The sequence below is a fragment of the Triticum dicoccoides genome, chromosome 7B (genome assembly GCF_002162155.2).
Source record: "Triticum dicoccoides isolate Atlit2015 ecotype Zavitan chromosome 7B, WEW_v2.0, whole genome shotgun sequence".
Taxonomy (NCBI): Eukaryota; Viridiplantae; Streptophyta; class Magnoliopsida; order Poales; family Poaceae; genus Triticum; species Triticum dicoccoides.
In genome coordinates this window covers 711,723,932-711,743,454 of record NC_041393.1, presented here as the reverse complement: position 1 = coordinate 711,743,454, position 19,523 = coordinate 711,723,932, and positions in this window count along the sequence as shown.

The following is a 19,523-nucleotide window of genomic DNA, read 5'->3' as shown; positions in this document are numbered from 1 at the left end:
GTCTCCTGGATCACGTCCGGTGAGAAAATCACGTTCCCGAAGGTTTTATTCCGTTTGGACTCCATTTGATATTATGTTTCCTTGAAATACCGAAATTGGCAAAAAACAACAATTCTGGGCTGGGCCTCCGGTTAATAGGTTAGTCCCAAAAATAATATAAAAGTGGAAAATAAAGCCCAATATAGTCCAAAACAGTAGACAAAGTAGCATGGATTAATCAAAAACTATAGATACATTGGAGACGTATCAAGCATCCCCAAGCTTAATTTCTGCTCGTCCTCAAGTAGGTAAATCACTACAGGAAATATGTAATTTGCCGTCTATGGATCACAGACGGCAAAGACCTAAATCCAGACGGCAAAGATTTTGCCGTCAGGAAGCAGACGGCAAACTCAGACGGCAAAGATAAGTCGGCAAAGAATACTTTGCCGACCGCTTTTCATTAGGAAGACGGCAAAGATTTTGCCGCCAGCCAATGTCAGTGACATACGGCAAAGAAACATCTTCGCCGTCAGCCAAAACACAATCTTCGCCATAAGCCGAACTACTTTACAGACGGGCAAAAGATTTTTTTTAATTTAAAAAATACATAGGACAACTAAACATCAAAACATTCTCCATGGCATTCTTTATAGATCGATTTACACAACAAAATTACTATATTGATTCATAGAACATCTGATCATCAAAAATTCGCATCTATAACATTTTTTATAGATCAATTTACAGAACTCAACATCAACAATTTTCATAATCAATTTACACATCGATGCTACAGCGAAAGAGGGCTCGAGAACTCTGGCGCCCTACTGCAGACTGCACCGGGCGTGGGGCAGCGCCCCTCGTAGCAGCGTGGGCCATGGAGCCGCTCGGTGTCCTGCACCCGATGGGGACAAGCGCAGCGACACTCCGCATCTGGTGCTGCTCCCCGTGACGACCAGTGGGGCGAGCGGTGGCGGCGGCCAGTGGCACGGGCAGAGGTGGACTCCAGCGGGCACACGCGGGTGGAGGCGGGCGCTGGCCGGTCGCGCAGGCGGCTGTGGGCTCTGGTAGGGAGACGCGGGCGGAGGCGTGCTCCATCGGAGACGCGGGAGGAGGCAGGGGCGCGCGGCGGCGTCCGTACGCGGGCGGAGGCGGGAGGCGCCCGGTGGCACTCGGACGCGGGCGGAGGCGGGCGCCAGCTGGCCATGCAGGCGGAGGTAGGCTCCAGCGGGCACATGCGGATGAACGTAGGAGGCGGAGGCGGGTGCTGGCCGGTCGCGCAGGCGGCTGTGAGCTCCGGCAGGGAGACGCGGGTGGCGGTGTGCTCCGTCGGAGACGCGGGAGGAGGAAGGGGCGCGCGGCGGCGGCCGTACGCGGGCGGCGCTCTCCGTGAGAAAGAGGGACGGGTGGTTGTGGTGCGTTGCGAGAGGGAGTGGGTTGGGCAGAGGATAAGGCGTGGTGGAGTGGGTGGTGGGCCAGCCGGCGTGGGTTGTTTGCGCGTGGTGAGAGAGAGAGAGGCGGGTGTGGGCGCCGCGGATTGGTGCCACGTCATCGATCCGTGGGCTGTGTTCTCTCTTTGCCGTCTGCCACTTTTATACAGGCGGCAAAGCGCTCACTTTGCCGTTTGTAGACAAAAACACAGACGGCAAAATTATTTGCCGTCTGTATTTTTGTCTACAGACGGCAAAGTGAGCTCTTTGCCGTCTGTAAAAAAATGCAGACGGCAAAGATTCTTTGTCGTCTGTGTTTTTTTCTATAGATGGCAAAGTATGTCTTTGCCGTCAGCTACTGTCGGCAAAATTTGTCTTTGCCGTCTACCCCGATGAAATGCTTACGGCAAAGACCAGTACTGACGGCAAATATCCTATTTCCTGTAGTGAATGATAAAAGAGAATTTTTGATGTGGAGTGATACCTTGACATAATTTCAATGTAAATCTTCTTGATTGTGATATGAATTTTTAGATCCGAAAGATTCAAGACAAAAGTTCATATAGACACAAAAATAATAATACTTCAAGCATACTAATCAAAGCAATCATTTCTTCTCAAAATAACATGGTAAAAGAAAGTTCATCCCTACAAAATCATATAGTTAGGCTATGCTTCATTTTCGTCACACAAAGATGTTCCCAACTTCTATACCCCCGATGACAAGCCAAGCAATTGTTTCATACTTAAATAATCTCAAAAAATTTCAACCTTCACGCAATACATGAGCGTGAGCCATGGATATAGCACTATGGGTGGAATAGAATATGATGATGGGGATTGTGTGGAGAAGAAAGAAGGAGAAAGTCTCACATTGACGAGGATAATCAACGGGCTATGGAGATGCCCATCAATTGACGTCAACATGAGGAGTAGGGATTGCCATGCAACGGATGCACTAGAGCTATGAATGCGCAACAAAAGAAAACTAGTGGGTGTGCATCCAACTTGCTTGCTCATGAAGACCTAGGGCATTTGAGGAAGCCCACCGTAGGAATATACAAGCAAAGTTCTATAATGAAAGATTCCCACTAGTATAAAAAGACAACAACTTATGAGACTCACTACATGAGAAACAAGGTGCTACTTTGAAGCACAATATATGAGACTCACTACATGAAGAACAAGGTGCTACTTTGAAGCACAAGTGTGGAAAAAGAGATAGTAGCATTGCCCTTTTTTCTTTTCTTTTCTTTTCTTTTTTCTTTTTTTGGGCCTTTTTTTTTCTTTTGGCCTTTCTTCTTTTTTCTTTCTTTTTTTTCTTTTGGGCAATGCTCTAATAATGATCATCACACTTCTATTGATTACAACATAAGGATTACAACTCGAAACTTAGAACAAGATATGACTCTATATGAATGCCTCCGGCGGTGTACCGGGATGGTGCAATGAATCAAGAGCGACATGTATAAAAAATAATGCAATGGTGGCCTTGCCACAAATACGATGTCAACTACATGATCATGCAATGTCAATATGACAAAAGTAATGTATGTCATGATGATGACGGTGGAAGTTGCATGGCAATATATCTCAGAAAGGCTATGGAAATGCCATAATAGGTAGGTATGGTGGCTGTTTTGAGGAAGATATAAGGAGGTTTACGTGTGATAGAGCGTATCGTATCACGGGGTTTGGATGCACCGGCGAAGTTTGCGCCAACTCTCAACATGAGAAAGGGCAATGCACGGTACCGAAGAGGCTAGCAAAGGCGGAAAGGTGAGAGTGCGTATAATCCATGGACTCAATATTAGTCAAAAGAACTCATATACTTATTGCAAAGATTTAGAAGTCATCAAAAAATCAAGTACTACACGCATGCTCCTAGGGGGATAGATTGGTAGGAAAAGACTATCGCTCGTCCCCGACCACCACTCATAAGGATGCACAAGCCAGGTACACTTCATGTTTCAAATTTGTTACACAACTTTAACCATACGTGCATGCTACGGGACTTGCAAACTTCAACACAAGCATTTCTCAAATTCATAATCACCCAACTAGCACGACTTTGATATTATCACCTCCATATCTCAAAACAATTATCAAGCATCAAACCTATCTTAGTATTCAATTCACTCAAAAGAAAGTTTCACATATCTTGAATACCAAGTATATTAACATTAAGCAATTTACCATGCTATTAACGACTCTCAAAATAATCTAAGTGAAGCATGAGAGATCAATATTTTCTTTAAAACAAATCCACCACCGTGCTCTAAAAGATCTAAGTGAAGCACTAGAGCAAAAAATTATTACGCTCAAAAGATATAAGTGAAGCACAATGAGCAAAACTATCAAGCTCAAAAGATATAAGTGAAGCACAATGAGTATTCTAGAAAATTCTAAATCATGTATGACTCTCTCAAAAGGTGTGTACAGCAAGGATTATTGTGGCAAACTAACAAACAAAGACACAAATAATAAAGACGCTCCAAGCAAATCACATATCATGTGGTGAATAAAAATATAGCTCCAAGTAAATTACCGATGGAAGTAGACGAAAGAGGGGATGCCTTCCGGGGCATCCCCAAGATTTGACTTTTTGGTGTCCTTGGATTATCTTGGGGGTGCCATGGGCATCCCCAAGCTTAGGCTCTTTCCACTCTTTGTTCCATAATCCATCAAAAGAATTCACCCAAAACTTGAAAACTTCAAAACACAAAACTCAATAGAAATCTCGTGAGCTCCGTTAGTGAAAGAAAACAAAAGACTACTTCAAGGTACTGTAATGAACTCATTATTTATTTATATAGGTGTTAAACCTACTGTATTCCAACTTCCTTATGGTTTATAAACTAATTTATTAGCCATAGATACATTGAAATAAGCAAACAACACACAAAAAACAGAATCTGTCAAAAACAGAACAGTCTATAGCAATCTGTAACTAACGCAAACTCCTGAAATTCTAAAACTTCTACCAAAAAAGGAAGTACTCGAAAATTTGTTTATTGATCAGCAGCAAAAAGAATCAATGCAAAATCACGTTCCTGTGATTTATTGAATTGTTTCTCGTGAGTGCAAAGTTTCTGTTTTTCAGCAGAATCAAATCAACCATTATCATAGCTTATCCTATAGGTTCCACTTGGCACAAACACTAATTAAAACATAAAACCACATCTAAACAGAAAGTAGAAACAAAATTTAACACTAAACAGGAACAAAAACAAAGAACATAAAATAAAATTGGGTTGCCTCCCAACAAGCGCTATCGTTTAACGCCCCAAGCTAGGCATTGAGATTTCAATGATGCTCACATGAAAGACAAGAATTGAAGCACTAAGAGAGCATCATAAAACATGTGACAAAACACACTTAAGTCTAACATACTTCCTATTCATAGACATCTTGTAAGCAAACAAATCATCAAGACAAACAAAAACTAGCATATGCAAGGAAGAGCAAAGAGATGATAGCAATCTCAACATGAAGAGAGGTAATTTTGTAACATGAAAATTTCTACAACCATATTTTCCTCTCTCATAATAATTACATGTAGGATCATAAGCAAATTCAACAAAATAGCTATCACATAACATATTCTCAACATGATCCACATGCATGCAAAGTTGACAGTCTTCCAAGATAGTGGGATTGACATTAACTAAAGTCATGACCTTTCAGAACCCACTTTTATCAAAAATATCATAAGATTGAACATACTCCAAATATGTGGGATCTAAAGTTGACACTCTTCCAAACCCACTTTTAATATTATTGCAAACACTATTATCAATCTCATATTCATCATGGGGCTTAAATAATTTTTCAAGGTTATAAGAAGAATCACCCCAATCATGATCATTGAAACAAGTAGTAGACATAGCCAAACTAGCACCCCCAAGCTTAGGGTTTTGCATATTATTAGCACAATTGACATCAATAGAATTTATAATAAAATCATTGCAATCATGCTTTTTATTCAAAGATCTATCGTGAATTGCTTCATAAAGTACTTCATCACAATTTTCAGATTCACGAATTTCAAGCAAAACCTCATAAAGATAATCTAGTGCACTCAACTCACTAGCAATAGGTTCAACATAATTGGATCTCTTAAAGAGATTAGCAAGCGGATGACGATCCATAAACTTTTACCAAGCGAAGATGCAAGCAAAAATGAAGGCACATGGAGACACAAGCAAACAAGAGACAAGCGAAAAAGAGGAGGAGATTGGGAAAGAGAGGGCAAATAAAACGACAAGGGTGAAGTGGGGGAGAGGAAAACGAGAGGCAAAAATGTAATGCGAGAGATAGGGATTGTGATGGGTACTTGGTATGGTTGACTTGCGCAAACTCCCCGGCAACGGCGCCAGAAATTCTTCTTGCTACCTCTTGAGCACTGCGTTGGATTTCCCCGAAGAGGAGAGGATGATGCAGTAAAGTAGCATAAGTATTTCCCTCAGTTTTTGAGAACCAAGGTATCAATCCAGTAGGAGATCACACACGAGTCCCTCGTACCTACACAAAACGATAGCTACTCGCAACCAACACGATTAGGGGTTGTCAATCCCTTCACGGTCACTTACGAGGGTGAGATCTGATAGAGAAGATAAATAATATTTTTGGTATTTTTGATATAGAGATGCAAAGTAAAAAGTAAAAGGCAAAGTAAAAACAAGGCAAGTAAATAAAGTAGTGGAGATTGATATGATGAGAATAGACCCAGGGGCCATAGGTTTCACTAGTGGCTTCTCTCAAGAGCATAAGTATTCTACGGTGGGTGACCAAATTACTGTTGGGCAATTGATAGAAAAGCGAATAATTATGAGATTATCTAGGTATGATCATGTATATAGGCATCACGTCCAAGACAAGTAGATCGAAACGGTTCTGCATCTACTACTATTACTCCACTCATCGACCGCTATCCAGCATGCATCTAGAGTATTAAGTAAAACAGAGTAACGCCTTAAGCAAGATGACATGATGTAGAGGGAGAAATTCATGCAATATGATAAAAACCCATCTTGTTATCCTCGATGGCAACAATACAATACGTGCGTTGCAACCCTATCTGTCACTGGGTAAGGACACCGCAAGATTGAACCCAAAGCTAAACACTTCTCCCATTGCAAGAACTACCAATCTAGTTGGCCAAACCAAATGGATAATTAGAAGAGACTTGTAAAGATAACTCAATCATACATAAAAGAATTCAGAGAAGAATCAAATTAATATTGTTCATAGATAAGCTGGATCATAAACCCACAATTCATCGGTCTCAACAAACACACCGCAAAAAGAAGATTAAATCGAATAGATCTCCACAAGAGAGGGGGAGAACATTGTATTGAGATCCAAAAGGAGAGAAGAAGCCATCTAGCTAATAACTATGGACCCGAAGGTCTGAAGTAAACTATGCACACTTCATCGGAGAGGCTATGGTGTTGATGTAGAAGCCCTCCGTGGTAGATGCCCTCTCCGGTGGAGCTCCGGAACAGGCCCCAAGATGGGATCTCGCAGATACAAAAGGTTTCGGCGGTGGAATTAGGTTTTTTGGCTCCTGTTATGATCTGACGGGGGTACGTAGGTATATATAGGAGGAAGGAGTACGTCGGTGGAGCAACAGGGGTCCCACGAGGCAGGGGGCGCGCCCAGGGAAGGGGGGGGAGGGGCGCCCTCCACCCTCGTGACCGCCTCTGGCACTTCTTGGAGTAGGGTCCAAGTCTCCTGGATCACGTTCGGTGAGGAAATCACGTTCCCAAAGGTTTTATTCCGTTTGGACTCCGTTTGATATTTTGTTTCTTCGAAATACTGAAATAGGCAAAAAAAATAGCAATTCTGGGCTGGGCCTCTGGTTAATAGGTTAGTCCCAAAAATAATATAAAAGTGGAAAATAAAGCCCAATATAGGCCAAAACAGTAGACAAAGTAGCATGGAGTAATCAAAAATTATAGATACGTTGGAGACGTATCATTCTCTAGTCACCATCACTAAGTTACTAGAACTTCGTGATGAACTATAGTATGCAAGGGATGACGAAAATGATTCTTGAGCTCTTCGTGATGCTGAAATCAACGAAGGTAGAAAGCAAGAAAAGCATCAAGTGTTGATGATTAAACAAGATCACTAGTTTCAAGAAAAGGGCAAATGAAAAGAAAGGGAACTTCAAGTAGAATGGCAAGCAAGTTGTCACTCCCGTGAAGAAGCCCAAAGCTGGACCAAAGCCTGAAACTAAGTGCTTCTATTGCAAAGGAAATGGTCACTAGAAGCGGAAATGCCCTGAATATTTGGTGGATAAGAAGGATGGCAAAGGGAACAAGAGTATATTTGATATACATGTTATTGATGTGTACCTTACTAGTGTTTATAGTAACCCCAGAATAAACAGACACTAGTTGAGGGTGAAGTGATGATGTGTGTTGGAACTGGTTCCAAGATTGATATGATCATCATCGCACACTCCCTATACTTTCGGGATTAGTGTTGAACCTAAATAAATGTTATTTGGCGTTTGAGTTGAGCATGAATATGATTTGATCAAGTTTATTGCAATACGGTTATTCATTTAAAATCAGAGAATAATTGTTGTTCTATTTACATGAATAAAACCTTCGATGGTCATTCCTACGTATCCAATGAATCTATAATTTATGAAGCATTCATGCTATTTTATTATATGTTTTAATGATTATGGGCTTTAATATACACTTTTATATTACTTTTGGGACTAACCTATTAACCGGAGGCCCAGCCCATATTGCTCTTTTATTGTCTGTTTCAGTATTTCGAAGAAAAGGAATATCAAACGGAGTCCAAACGGAATGAAACCTTCGGCAGCGTGATGTTTTGGAAGATTATCATCCGGGAGACTTGGAGTTCACGTCAGAAGATCCTCGAGGAGGACAGGAGATAGAAGGGCGCGCCCACCCCTCCTGGGCGCGCCCCCCTGTCTCGTGGGCTCCTTGAGCACCCCCCGACCAACTTCTTTCGCCTATATAGTCCAACGTATCCTTAAACAATCAACGGGGAAGATAGATCGGGAGTTCCGCCACCGCAAGCCTCTGTAGCCACCAAAAACTCTCGGGAGCCTGTTCCGGCACCCTGCCGGAGGGAGGATCCCTCACCGGTGGCCATCTTCATCATCCCGGCGCTCTCCATGACGAGGAGGGAGTAGTTCACCCTCGGGGCTGAGGGTATGTACTAGTAGCTATGTGTTTGATCTCTCTCTCTCTCTCTTTCACATGTTCTCTCTCGTGTTCCCTATATGGCACGATATTGATGTATCCCGAGCTTTGCTATTATAGTTGGATCTTATGATGTTTCTTCCCCCTCTACTCTCTTGTGATGAATTGAGTTTTCCTCTTGAAGTTATCTTATCGGATTGAGTCTTTAATGATTTGAGAACATTTGATGTATGTCTTGCCGTGCTTATCTGTGGTGACAATGGGATATCATGTGCCACTTGATGTATGTTTTGGTGACCAACTTGTGGGTTCCGCCCATGAACCCATGCATAGGGGTTGGCACACGTTTTCGTCTTGACTCTCCGGTAGAAACTTTGGGGCACTCTTTGAAGTACTTTGTGTTGGTTGAATAGATGAATCTGAGATTGTGTGATGCTTATCATATAATCATGCCCTTGGATACTTGAGGTGACAATGGAGTATCTAGGTGACATTAGGGTTTTGGTTGATTTGTGTCTTAAGGTGTTATTCTAGTATGAAATCTATGATAGATTGAGCGGAAAGAATAGCTTCATGTTATTTTACTACGAACTCTTGAATAGATAGAATAGAAAGGATAACTTTGAGGTGGTTTCGTACCGTACCATAATCTCTTCGTTTGTTCTCCGCTATTAGTGGCTTTGGAGTGACTCTTTGTTGCATGTTGAGGGATTGTTATATGATCTGTCTATATTATTATTGTTGAGAGAACTTGCACTAGTGAAAGTATGAACCTTAGGCCTTGTTTCCTACCATTGCAATACTGTTTACGCTCACTTTTATCGCTTGCTACCTTGTTGTTTTTATAATTTCAGATTACAAATACCTTTATCTACCATCCATATTGCACTTGTATCACCATCTCTTCGTCGAACTAGTGCACCTATACACTTTACCATTGTATTGAGTGTGTTGGGGACACAAGAGACTCTTTGTTATTTGGTTGCAGGGTTGTTTGAGAGAGACCATCTTCATCCCACGACTCCCATGGATTGATAAACCTTAGGTCATCCACTTGATGGAAATTTGCTACTGTCCTACAAACATGTGCACTTGCAGGCCCAACAACGTCTACAAGAAGAAGGTTGTGTAGTAGACATCAAGCTCTTTTCTGGCGCCGTTGCCGGGGAGGCTAGGTAAGCGGCACTCACACCTCGTCAACTAAGCTCTTTTCTAGCGCCTGATACATCTCCAACGTATCTACTTTTCGAAACACTTTTGCCCTTGTTTTGGACTCTAACTTGCATGATTTGAATGAAACTAACCCGGACTGACGTTGTTTTCAGCAGAACTGCCATGATGTTGTTTTATGTGTAGAAAAGAAAAGTTCTCGTAATGTCCTGGAAATCCACAGAAGCACTTTTTGGAATTAATAAGAATTTTTTGGCGAAAGAATTAATGCCAGGGGGCCCACAGGCTGTCCATGAGACAGGGGGGCGTGCCCCCCTAGGGCTCGGCCTCCTATCTCGTGGGCCCCCTGGACCTCCACCGACCTCAACTCCAATTCCATATATTCCGTCTCGGGGAGAAAAAAACCAGAGAGAAAGTTTCATCACGTTTTACGACACGGAGCCGCCGCCAAGCCCTAATCTCTCTCGGGAGGGCTGATCTGGAGTCCATTCGGGCTCCAGAGAGGGGGATTCGTCGCCTCGTCATCATCAACCATCCTCCATCATCAATTTCATGATGCTCACCGCCGTGCGTGAGTAATTCCATCGTAGGCTTGCTGGACGGTGATGGGTTTGATGAGGTTCACCATGTAATCAAGTTAGTTTTGTTGGGGTTTGATCCCTAGTATCCACTATGTTCTGAGATTGATGTGCTATGACTTTTCTATGCTTAGTGCTTGTCACTAGGGCCCGAGTGCCATGATTTCAGATCTGAACCTATTATGTTTTCATGAATATATGTGTGTTCTTGATCCTATCTTGCAAGTCTATAGTCACCTATTATGTGTTATGATCCGACAATCCCGAAGTGACAATAATCTGGATACTTCTCGGTGATGACCGTAGTTTGAGGAGTTCATGTATTCACTATGTGTTAATGCTTTGGTCCGGTTCTCTATTAAAAGGAGGCCTTAATATCCCTTAATTTCCGCTAGGACCCCGCTGCCACGGGAGGGTAGGACAAAAGATGTCATAAAAGTTCTTTTCCATAAGCACGTATGACTATTTACGGAATACATGCCTACATTACATTGATGAATTGGAGCTAGTTCTATATCACCCTATGTTATAACTATTTCATGAGGAATCGCATCCTGCATAATTATCCATCACTGATCCATTGTCTACGAGCTTTTCATATATTGTTCTTCACTTATTTACTTTTCCGTTGCTACTGTTACAACTACTACAAAACCCCAAAAACATTTATCTTTACTGTTGCTACCGTTACCTTTATTATCATACCACTTTTGCTACTAAATACTTTGCTGCAGATACTAAGTTATCCAGGTGTGGTTGAATTGGCAACTCAACTGCTAATACTCAAGAATATTCTTTGGCTCCCCTTGTGTCGAATCAATAAATTTGGGTTGAATACTTTACCCTCGAAAGCTGTTGCGATCCCCTAAACTTGTGGGTTATCAAGACTAATTTCTGGCGCCGTTGCCGGGGAGCATAGCTCTATTCTCCGAGTCACTTGGGATATATATCTGTTGATCACTATGAAGAACTTGAAAGACGCTAAGACCAAGATTTTGCCCTCAACTACGAGCGGAGGTAAGGAACTGCCATCTAGTTCTGCACTAGATTCTCCTTTCGTTATTAGTAGGCTTGCAACACCTAGACCTGCTACTGCTATGAATTCTGATATGTCGCATGTTATTGATGATGCCACTTCTGCTATGCATGATGAAACTACTTCTGTGCGTGATACTACATTGCCATTAGATGAATTTCTAGATGAACAACTTGCTAGAGTTAGGGGGAATGAAAATATTGAAGAACCTATTATTGATGATAGTGATGATGAACGTTCCCCCAATGATTATGTATTACGTGTTATTCCTAAGGGTTATGTTATGAATGAAGCAGCTGCTATGGAAATTCTTGCTTGCAATGATAGAGTGATCTTAAGAAATTATTAGCTAAATGGAAGCAACAGTCTCTTAATGCTAGAATGAAACCCGATCCTGCTTTTGCTACTTCACATATCTATGTTACTGATAAGGATTATGAATTCTCTGTTGATCCTGATATTATTACTTTAGTTGAATCTGATCCTTTTTATGGCCTTGAATCTGAAACTGTTGTGGCACATCTTACCAAGTTGAATGATATAGCCACCCTGTTCACTCATGATGAGCAGTCTCGCTATTTATATATCCTTAAGATATTTCCGTTAGGGTGATGCTAAGACTTGGTATAATTCTCTTGCTCCTGGTTGTGTGCGTAGTCCCCAGGATATGATTTTATTACTTCTCTGCTAAATATTTCCCCGCTCATAAGAAACAAGCTGCCTTGCGGGAAATATATAATTTTGTGCAAATCAAAGAAGAGAGTCTCCCACAAGCTTGGGGGAGGCTTCTCCGGTTACTTAATGCTTTGCCTGATCATCCTCTTAAGAAAAATGAAATACTTGATATCTTTTATAATGGACTAACCGATGCTTCCAAGGACTACTTGGATAGTTGTGCTGGTTGTGTTTTTAATGAAAGAACAATCGACGTAGCTGAAATATTATTGAATAATATGTTGACTAATGAAAATAATTGGACTCTTACCGAGCCAGTTCCTGAAGTAATTCCTGAACCAATTGAGCCAACTCCTGAGCCTATTCCTAAACCCACTCCGAAGAAGAGAGGTGTTTTATTTCTCAGTCCTGAAGATATGCAAGAGGCAAAGAAGTCAATGAAAGAAAAAGGCATTAAAGCCGAAGATGTTAAGAATTTACCACCTATTGAAGAAATACATGGTCTTAATTTACCGCCTGAAGGACCACATTGTCTTGATAACCCGACACATGTAGTGAAGGTAAATTCTCTCTATAGATATGATAAAGTTGAAATACCCTCTACTAAATTTCATAGCCCATTCTTAGATGAATTTGATGACTTTATGGCTAGACAAGAAAGTTTTAATGCTTATGTTGGTAGAGAGTTAAAGAAAAATGCTTTCGAGATAGGACGCGTAGGTGATAATCTGGCTAGAGTTAAAGATGAACTTCACCGCGTTAGCAAATATGCTTCTATGGTTGCTACTCAAGATGAGCAAGTACTCAAAGCTCAAAATGATTTGCTTGATGAATTGAATAATAAAAATGACTTTGCCGTTAGAGTGGCCACTAGAACTGGTAGAATGACTCAGGAACCTTTGTATCCTGAAGGCCACCCTAAGAGAGTCGAGCAAGATTCTCAGAGAAATAATTTAGAGGCACCTAGTTATTCTAAAAAGAAGAAGAAGAAAGACGATAGAACCTTGCATGCTTCTAGTGAACCTACTGTAGACACACCTGAGAATCCCAATGATATTTCTATCTCTGATGCTGAAACACAATCAGGTGATGAACATGAACCTATTGATAATGTTAATGATAATGTTCATGTTAATGCTCAACCTAGCAAAAACAATGATGTAGAGATTGAACCTGCTGTTGATCTTGATAACCCACAATCAAAGAATTAACGTTATGATAAGAGAGATTTTGTTTCTAGGAAGCACGGTAAATAAAGAGAACCATGGGTTCAGAAACCCATGCCCTTTCCTCCTAAACCATCCAAGTCAAAGGATGATGAGGATTTTGAGCGCTTTGCTGAAATGTTTAGACCTATTTTCTTACGTATGCGCTTAACTGATATGCTTAAAGTAAATCCTTATGCTAAGTATATGAAGGATATCATCACAAATAAAAGAAAGATACCGGAAGCTGAAATTTCCACCATGCTTGCTAATTACACTTTTAAGGGTGGAATACCAAAGAAACTTGGAGATCCGGTTGTTCCAACTATACCATGCTCCATTAAAAGAAATTATGTCAGAACTGCTTTATGTGATCTTGCAGCCGGTGTTAGTGTTATGCCTCTCTCTTTATATCGTAGACTTGAATTGAATAAGTTGACACCTACTGAAATATCTTTGCAGATGGCTGATAAATCAACCTGTCGGTATTTGTGAGGATGTGCCTGTTGTGGTTGCAAATGTCACAATCTTAACGGACTTTGTTATTCTTGATATTCCCGAGGACGATAGTATGTCTATTATCCTTGGTAGAACTTTTCTTAATACTGCAGGGGCTGTTATTGATTGCAAAAAAGGCAATGTCACTTTTCATGTTAATGGTAATGAGCATACGGTACACTTTCTGAGGAAACAATCTGAAGTTCATAGCATCGATTCTATTGAAAAAGTTCCAACTACCATTTTTGGAGGTTTTGAATTTCCCCTCCCCACTGTCAAGAAAAAGTATGATATTCTTATTGTTGGGGATTTTCATATCCCCGTTAAGGTAACTTAGTGTTATTCGAAATTTCTCCGGTTCCGTGTTATTCAGAATGAGTTTGTTAACAATACTTGATCAACCTTGTTAGCGGGTTCATTTTGATGATCACGAGATGGATGAAACTAGAAGGCACAACCTTCTGTACCCTCCTTCTACTTTCTGTTATTTAGAATAAATAAAGCAAAAATAGTATTATCCATCTGTTTTCTGAATTATCCATGCATTAAAAAATAGTCCGAAAATAAAAGTGCTCCAAATGCCCTGCAAATTTAGTATGAATTTTTATGCAATATTTGAGGATTTTGGCCACTGAAAACACAGCAGGAGGGGCAAGCACCAGGCCACGAGAGAGGAGGGCGCCCCCCCTGTAGGGAACGCCCCCTGTCTCATGGGCCCCTGGTGGCTCCCCTCCACTTATGCCAGCACCCACACACTTCACCTTCTACCCAAAAAAAATCCCCATCCAGCTCAAGCACGAGTTCTAGCTCGTTTTGCTGTGATTTTTGATCTCCTAGCTCAAAGCTCCATTCACAAAACTGCTTTGGGAGATTGCTGCTTGGTATGTGACTCCTCCATTGGTCCAGTTAGTTTTTGTTCTAGTGCTTTATTCATTGGAAATTTTTGCTGCTTAGGTGACCATGTTCTTGAGCTTGCATGTTAGATTTTTGAGGTCCCAAGCAATTCCAATGCATGATATGGGCTCTAGGCACTTGTAGGAGTAGTTGCTATCAATCTTGTTTAGTTTTATCCACTTTTATTTTCAAGTTACTAAAATTTCAGAATTTTTCAGAAAATGTTAAGGAGGCTCTTTAAAGGCTCTTCTAACCAAAGCTTCGAGGAAAAACAAGCCAAAGAGAAGGAAAAAGCCAAGTATAATCTTCCTCGCTTAGCGGAAGCACGGTCGTGTGAATGGCCGTGCGAGGATTTCTTGAAAGAAGCCGGAATTCATGAAGACTTTTATGCTTTAATCGAGACTGCAGGCCTCATCGGTTTCATCAACGACCGAATCGATTAGTATCTCTTACTTACCAATATTTTCATACAAAACTTTTATTTTTATCCTAAGAAGTCACCGCCTGCAGTATCATTTCATTTATATGATGAGTTCAAAGAAATGTCTTTACGTCATTTTTCCGCGGTATGTAGGATACCTTATGAGGGAGAATTAGATGAACCCCATTGTGAAGATGTGGGTGGATTTTTTAATACTATTGCTATAGAGGAGCCAAAGAAGGGCTCTGAGGCGAAGGTCTCTACTATACACTTTCCCGTTTTACGCTACTTTGCCATATTTGCCAGTACATGCTTGATTGGTCGTGGAAATAGTGGAAATTTGAGAGTTCCAGATATTATTATTCTTCAACATGCTTTGCTGGGAGACAATACTTTTAATATGGGTGCCGTTGTTGCTAAACGGCTAGCCCTGAATCGTACAAAAGGTCCCATATTTGGAGGTATCTATCCTGCACGTCTTGCTAGACATTTTCAAATACCCATTAGGCACCATGAGGAAAAGGAGACAATATTGCCTCCTCACATTTTAGATTACAAGAGCATGGTAGCACACAAGTTTATTGTTGACAACGAAGATAGGATGCTCTTTTATAAACTTAGATTCAATAAGAAACACTTTGAGATTATTATTTTGCTTGCGCCTTTGTTGTTTCATTTGCTTGAAGAAAATTTTCTCGTCACACTGGAGGCGGTGAACAATCATTGAGCTCAAGCTTTTACTCCAGAACTTGAACCTGAACCGGAACCTGAGCTGGACCCTTATCGTGCATCATCTGTCCAGTGGGCTCCGGAGATGACCAACCAATGGTATCCTGATTACACCTCCCAGTACACCCGGGAGAGTAGCAGCGGTCCTTGGTATTAAACCAACTTAGGCCAAAATCCTAAGCTTGGGGGAGTACGTATTTCTCACCGACTTTACATTCATGTTCACACACTAGTCGTCGGTGCTCATACTCTTTCATTGTATTATCCATGCTACTTTAAATTTCTTTTTCTAGTTTTCCTCTTGTGTGTTTGATAAACCTTAAGAAAAAACCAAAAAAATTAGTTAGTTTAATTCCCTTGCCTGTAGTAGAATTAAAATGAAAACCCAAAAAGATTTCTCGTTCTTCTTTCCTTTGGGGGTCGAGAAGACCATATTGAAAATGCTTAGTGGCTCTTATATGCATGATTGTTTATTTAATTTAGGGCCCATATTACTTGTCTTCTCTCTTGACTTCAATGCTTGCAGATTCCAGCTTAGTCCAATGCACGTGCACTCTTATTATTATACACATCGTTCGGTCGTGCAAGTGAAAGGCAATAATGACGATATATGATGGACTTATTGGGATGAGAAAAGCTGGTATGAACTCGACCTCTCTTGTTTTTGTAAATATGATGAGTTCATCGTTCCCGAGTCAGCTATTATGAAGTAAACATATTTGCAATGACATTTAGAGATTATAGTTACTTGTGCCATGCTTGATAAGCTATGAGTTATAATGGTTTACCTTGCATGCCAACATGCTATTAGAATGATTATGATGTGATATGATGGGATGGTATCCTCCTTTGAATGAATTGAGTGACTCGACTTGGCACATGTTTACGCATGTAGTTGAATCAAATCAACATAGCCTTCACGATATTTATGTTCATGGTGGATTATATCCTACTCATGCTTGTACTCGGTCTGAATTAATTTTAATGCATGCTTACGACTGTTGTCGCTCTCCCAGTTGGTCGCTTCCCAGTCTTTTGCTAGCCTTCAACTGTACTAAGCGGGAATACTGCTTGTGCATCCAAACTCCTTAAACCCCAAAGTTGTTCCATATGAGTCCACTATACCTACCTATATGCGGTATCTACCCGCCGTTCCAAGTAAATTTGTATGTGCCAAACTCCAAACCATCAAACGAGATTATGTTTTGTATGCTCGAGCAGCTCATGTTACAACTAGGGCTGCCTATATCTTCCATGCTAGGTGGGTTATTCTCACGAGGAGTGGACTCTGCTCCTCATTCACGAGAAAGGGCCGGTAACCGGGATGCCCAGTCCCATGATCCAAATAGATCAAAGAAAATCAAAATAATTAAACAAAACTCCCCCAGGGCTGTTGTATGTTGGAGGCACTCGTTGTTTCGAGCAAGCCATGGATTGATGCTTGTTGGTGGTTGGGGGAGTATAAACCTTTACCATTCTGTTTGGGAACTGCCTATAATGCATGTAGTATGGAAGATACAACCATCTCATAGTTGTTGCGTTGACAGCAAAAGTATACCGCTCAAAATGTTATTCAATCTCTATTTTAAAATCGAGCTCTGGCACTTCTACAAATCCCTACTTCCCTCTGCGAAGGGCCTATCTATTTACTTTTATGTTGAGTCATCATCCTTCTTATTAAAAGCACCCGCTGGAGAGCACACTGTCATTTGCATTCATTATTACTGGTTTATATTGGGTATGACTTGACTGGATCTCTTTTACCATGAATTACAATGTTTAGTTAGTCCTTGATCTTTAAAGGTGCTCTGCATTTATGTTTTGCGGTCTCAGAAAGGGCTAGCGAGATACCATTTTGTTATATCATGTTATGATTATTTTGAGAAAGTGTTGTCATCCGAGTTTTATTATTATGTCTCGCTAGCTGATTATGCTATTGATATGATTAATTGTGAGAGCTAAGTATTATTGTGAATATGGTTAGTTCATAATATTTGCTGAAACTTGAATGTTGGCTTTTCATGTTTACAACAACAAGAGCAAACTGAGTTTGTAAAAGTTTTTCTTTATCACTTTTAGTTTATCAACTGAATTGCTTGAGGACAAGCAAAGGTTTAAGCTTGGGGGAGTTGATACGTCTCCAACGTATCTAATTTTCCAAACACTTTTGCCCTTGTTTTGGACTCTAACTTGCATGATTTGAATGAAACTAACCAGGACTGACGCTGTTTTCAGCAGAACTGCCATGATGTTGTTTTATGTGTAGAAAAGAAAAGTTCTCAGAATGTCCTGGAAATCCACGGAAGCACTTTTGGAATTAATAAGAATTTTTGGCGAAAGAATTAATGCCAGGCGGCCCACAGCCTGTCCACGAGACAGGGGGGCGCGCCCCCCTAGGGCGCGACCTCCTATCTTATGGGCCCCCTAGACCTCCACCGACCTCAACTCCAACTCCATATATTCCGTCTCGGGGAGAAAAATCAGAGAGAAAGTTTCATTGCATTTTATGACACAGAGCTGCCGCCAAGCCCTAATCTCTCTCGGGAGGGCTGATCTAGAGTCTGTTCGGGGCTCCGGAGAGGGGGATTCGTCGCCGTCGTCATCATCAACCATCCTCCATCACCAATTTCATGATGCTCACCGCCGTGCGTGAGTAATTCCATCGTAGGCTTGCTGGACGGTGATGGGTTGGATGAGATTCACCATGTAATCAAGTTAGTTTCTTTGGGGTTTAATCCCTAGTATCCACTATGTTCTGAGATTGATGTTGCTATGACTTTGCTATGCTTAATGCTTGTCACTAGGGCCCGAGTGCCATGATTTCAGATCTGAACCTATTATGTTGTCATGAATATATGTGTGTTCTTGATCCTATCTTGGAAGTCTATAGTCACCTATTATGTGTTATGATCCGACAACCCAAAGTGACAATAATAGGGATACTTCTCGGTGATGACCGTAGTTTGAGGAGTTCATGTATTCACTATGTGTTAATGCTTTGGTACGGTTCTCTATTAAAAGTAGGCCTGAATATCCCTTAGTTTCCGCTAGGACCCCGCTGCCACGGGAGGGTAGGACAAAAGATGTCATACAAGTTCTTTTCCATAAGCACGTATGACTATTTACGGAATACATGCCTACATTACATTGATGAATTGGAGCTAGTTCTATATCACCCTATGTTATAACTATTGCATGAGGAATCACATCCGGCATAATTATCCATCACTGATCCATTGCCTACGAGCTTTTCATATATTGTTCTTTGCTTATTTACTTTCCCGTTGCTACTGTTACAACTACTACAAAAACCCAAAAACATTTATCTTTACTGATGCTACCATTACCTTTATTATCATACCACTTTTGCTACTAAATACTTTGCTGCAGATACTAAGTTATCCAGGTGTGGTTGAATTGACAACTCAACTGCTAATACTCAAGAATATTCTTTGGCTCCCCTTGTGTCGAATCAATAAATTTGGGTTGAATACTTTACCCTCGAAAGCTGTTGCGATCCCCTACACTTGTGGGTTATCAGCGCCGTTGCCGGGGAGGTGAGTGTTTGAAGGTATATCTTTAGATCTTGCAATTGAGTCTTTTAGTTTCTTGTTTTATCACTAGTTTATTTTATAAAAGAAAACTACAAAAAATGGAATTGAGTTTGTCTCATACGCTTGATCTTTTTAATATCTTTCGTAAGAATGATGGT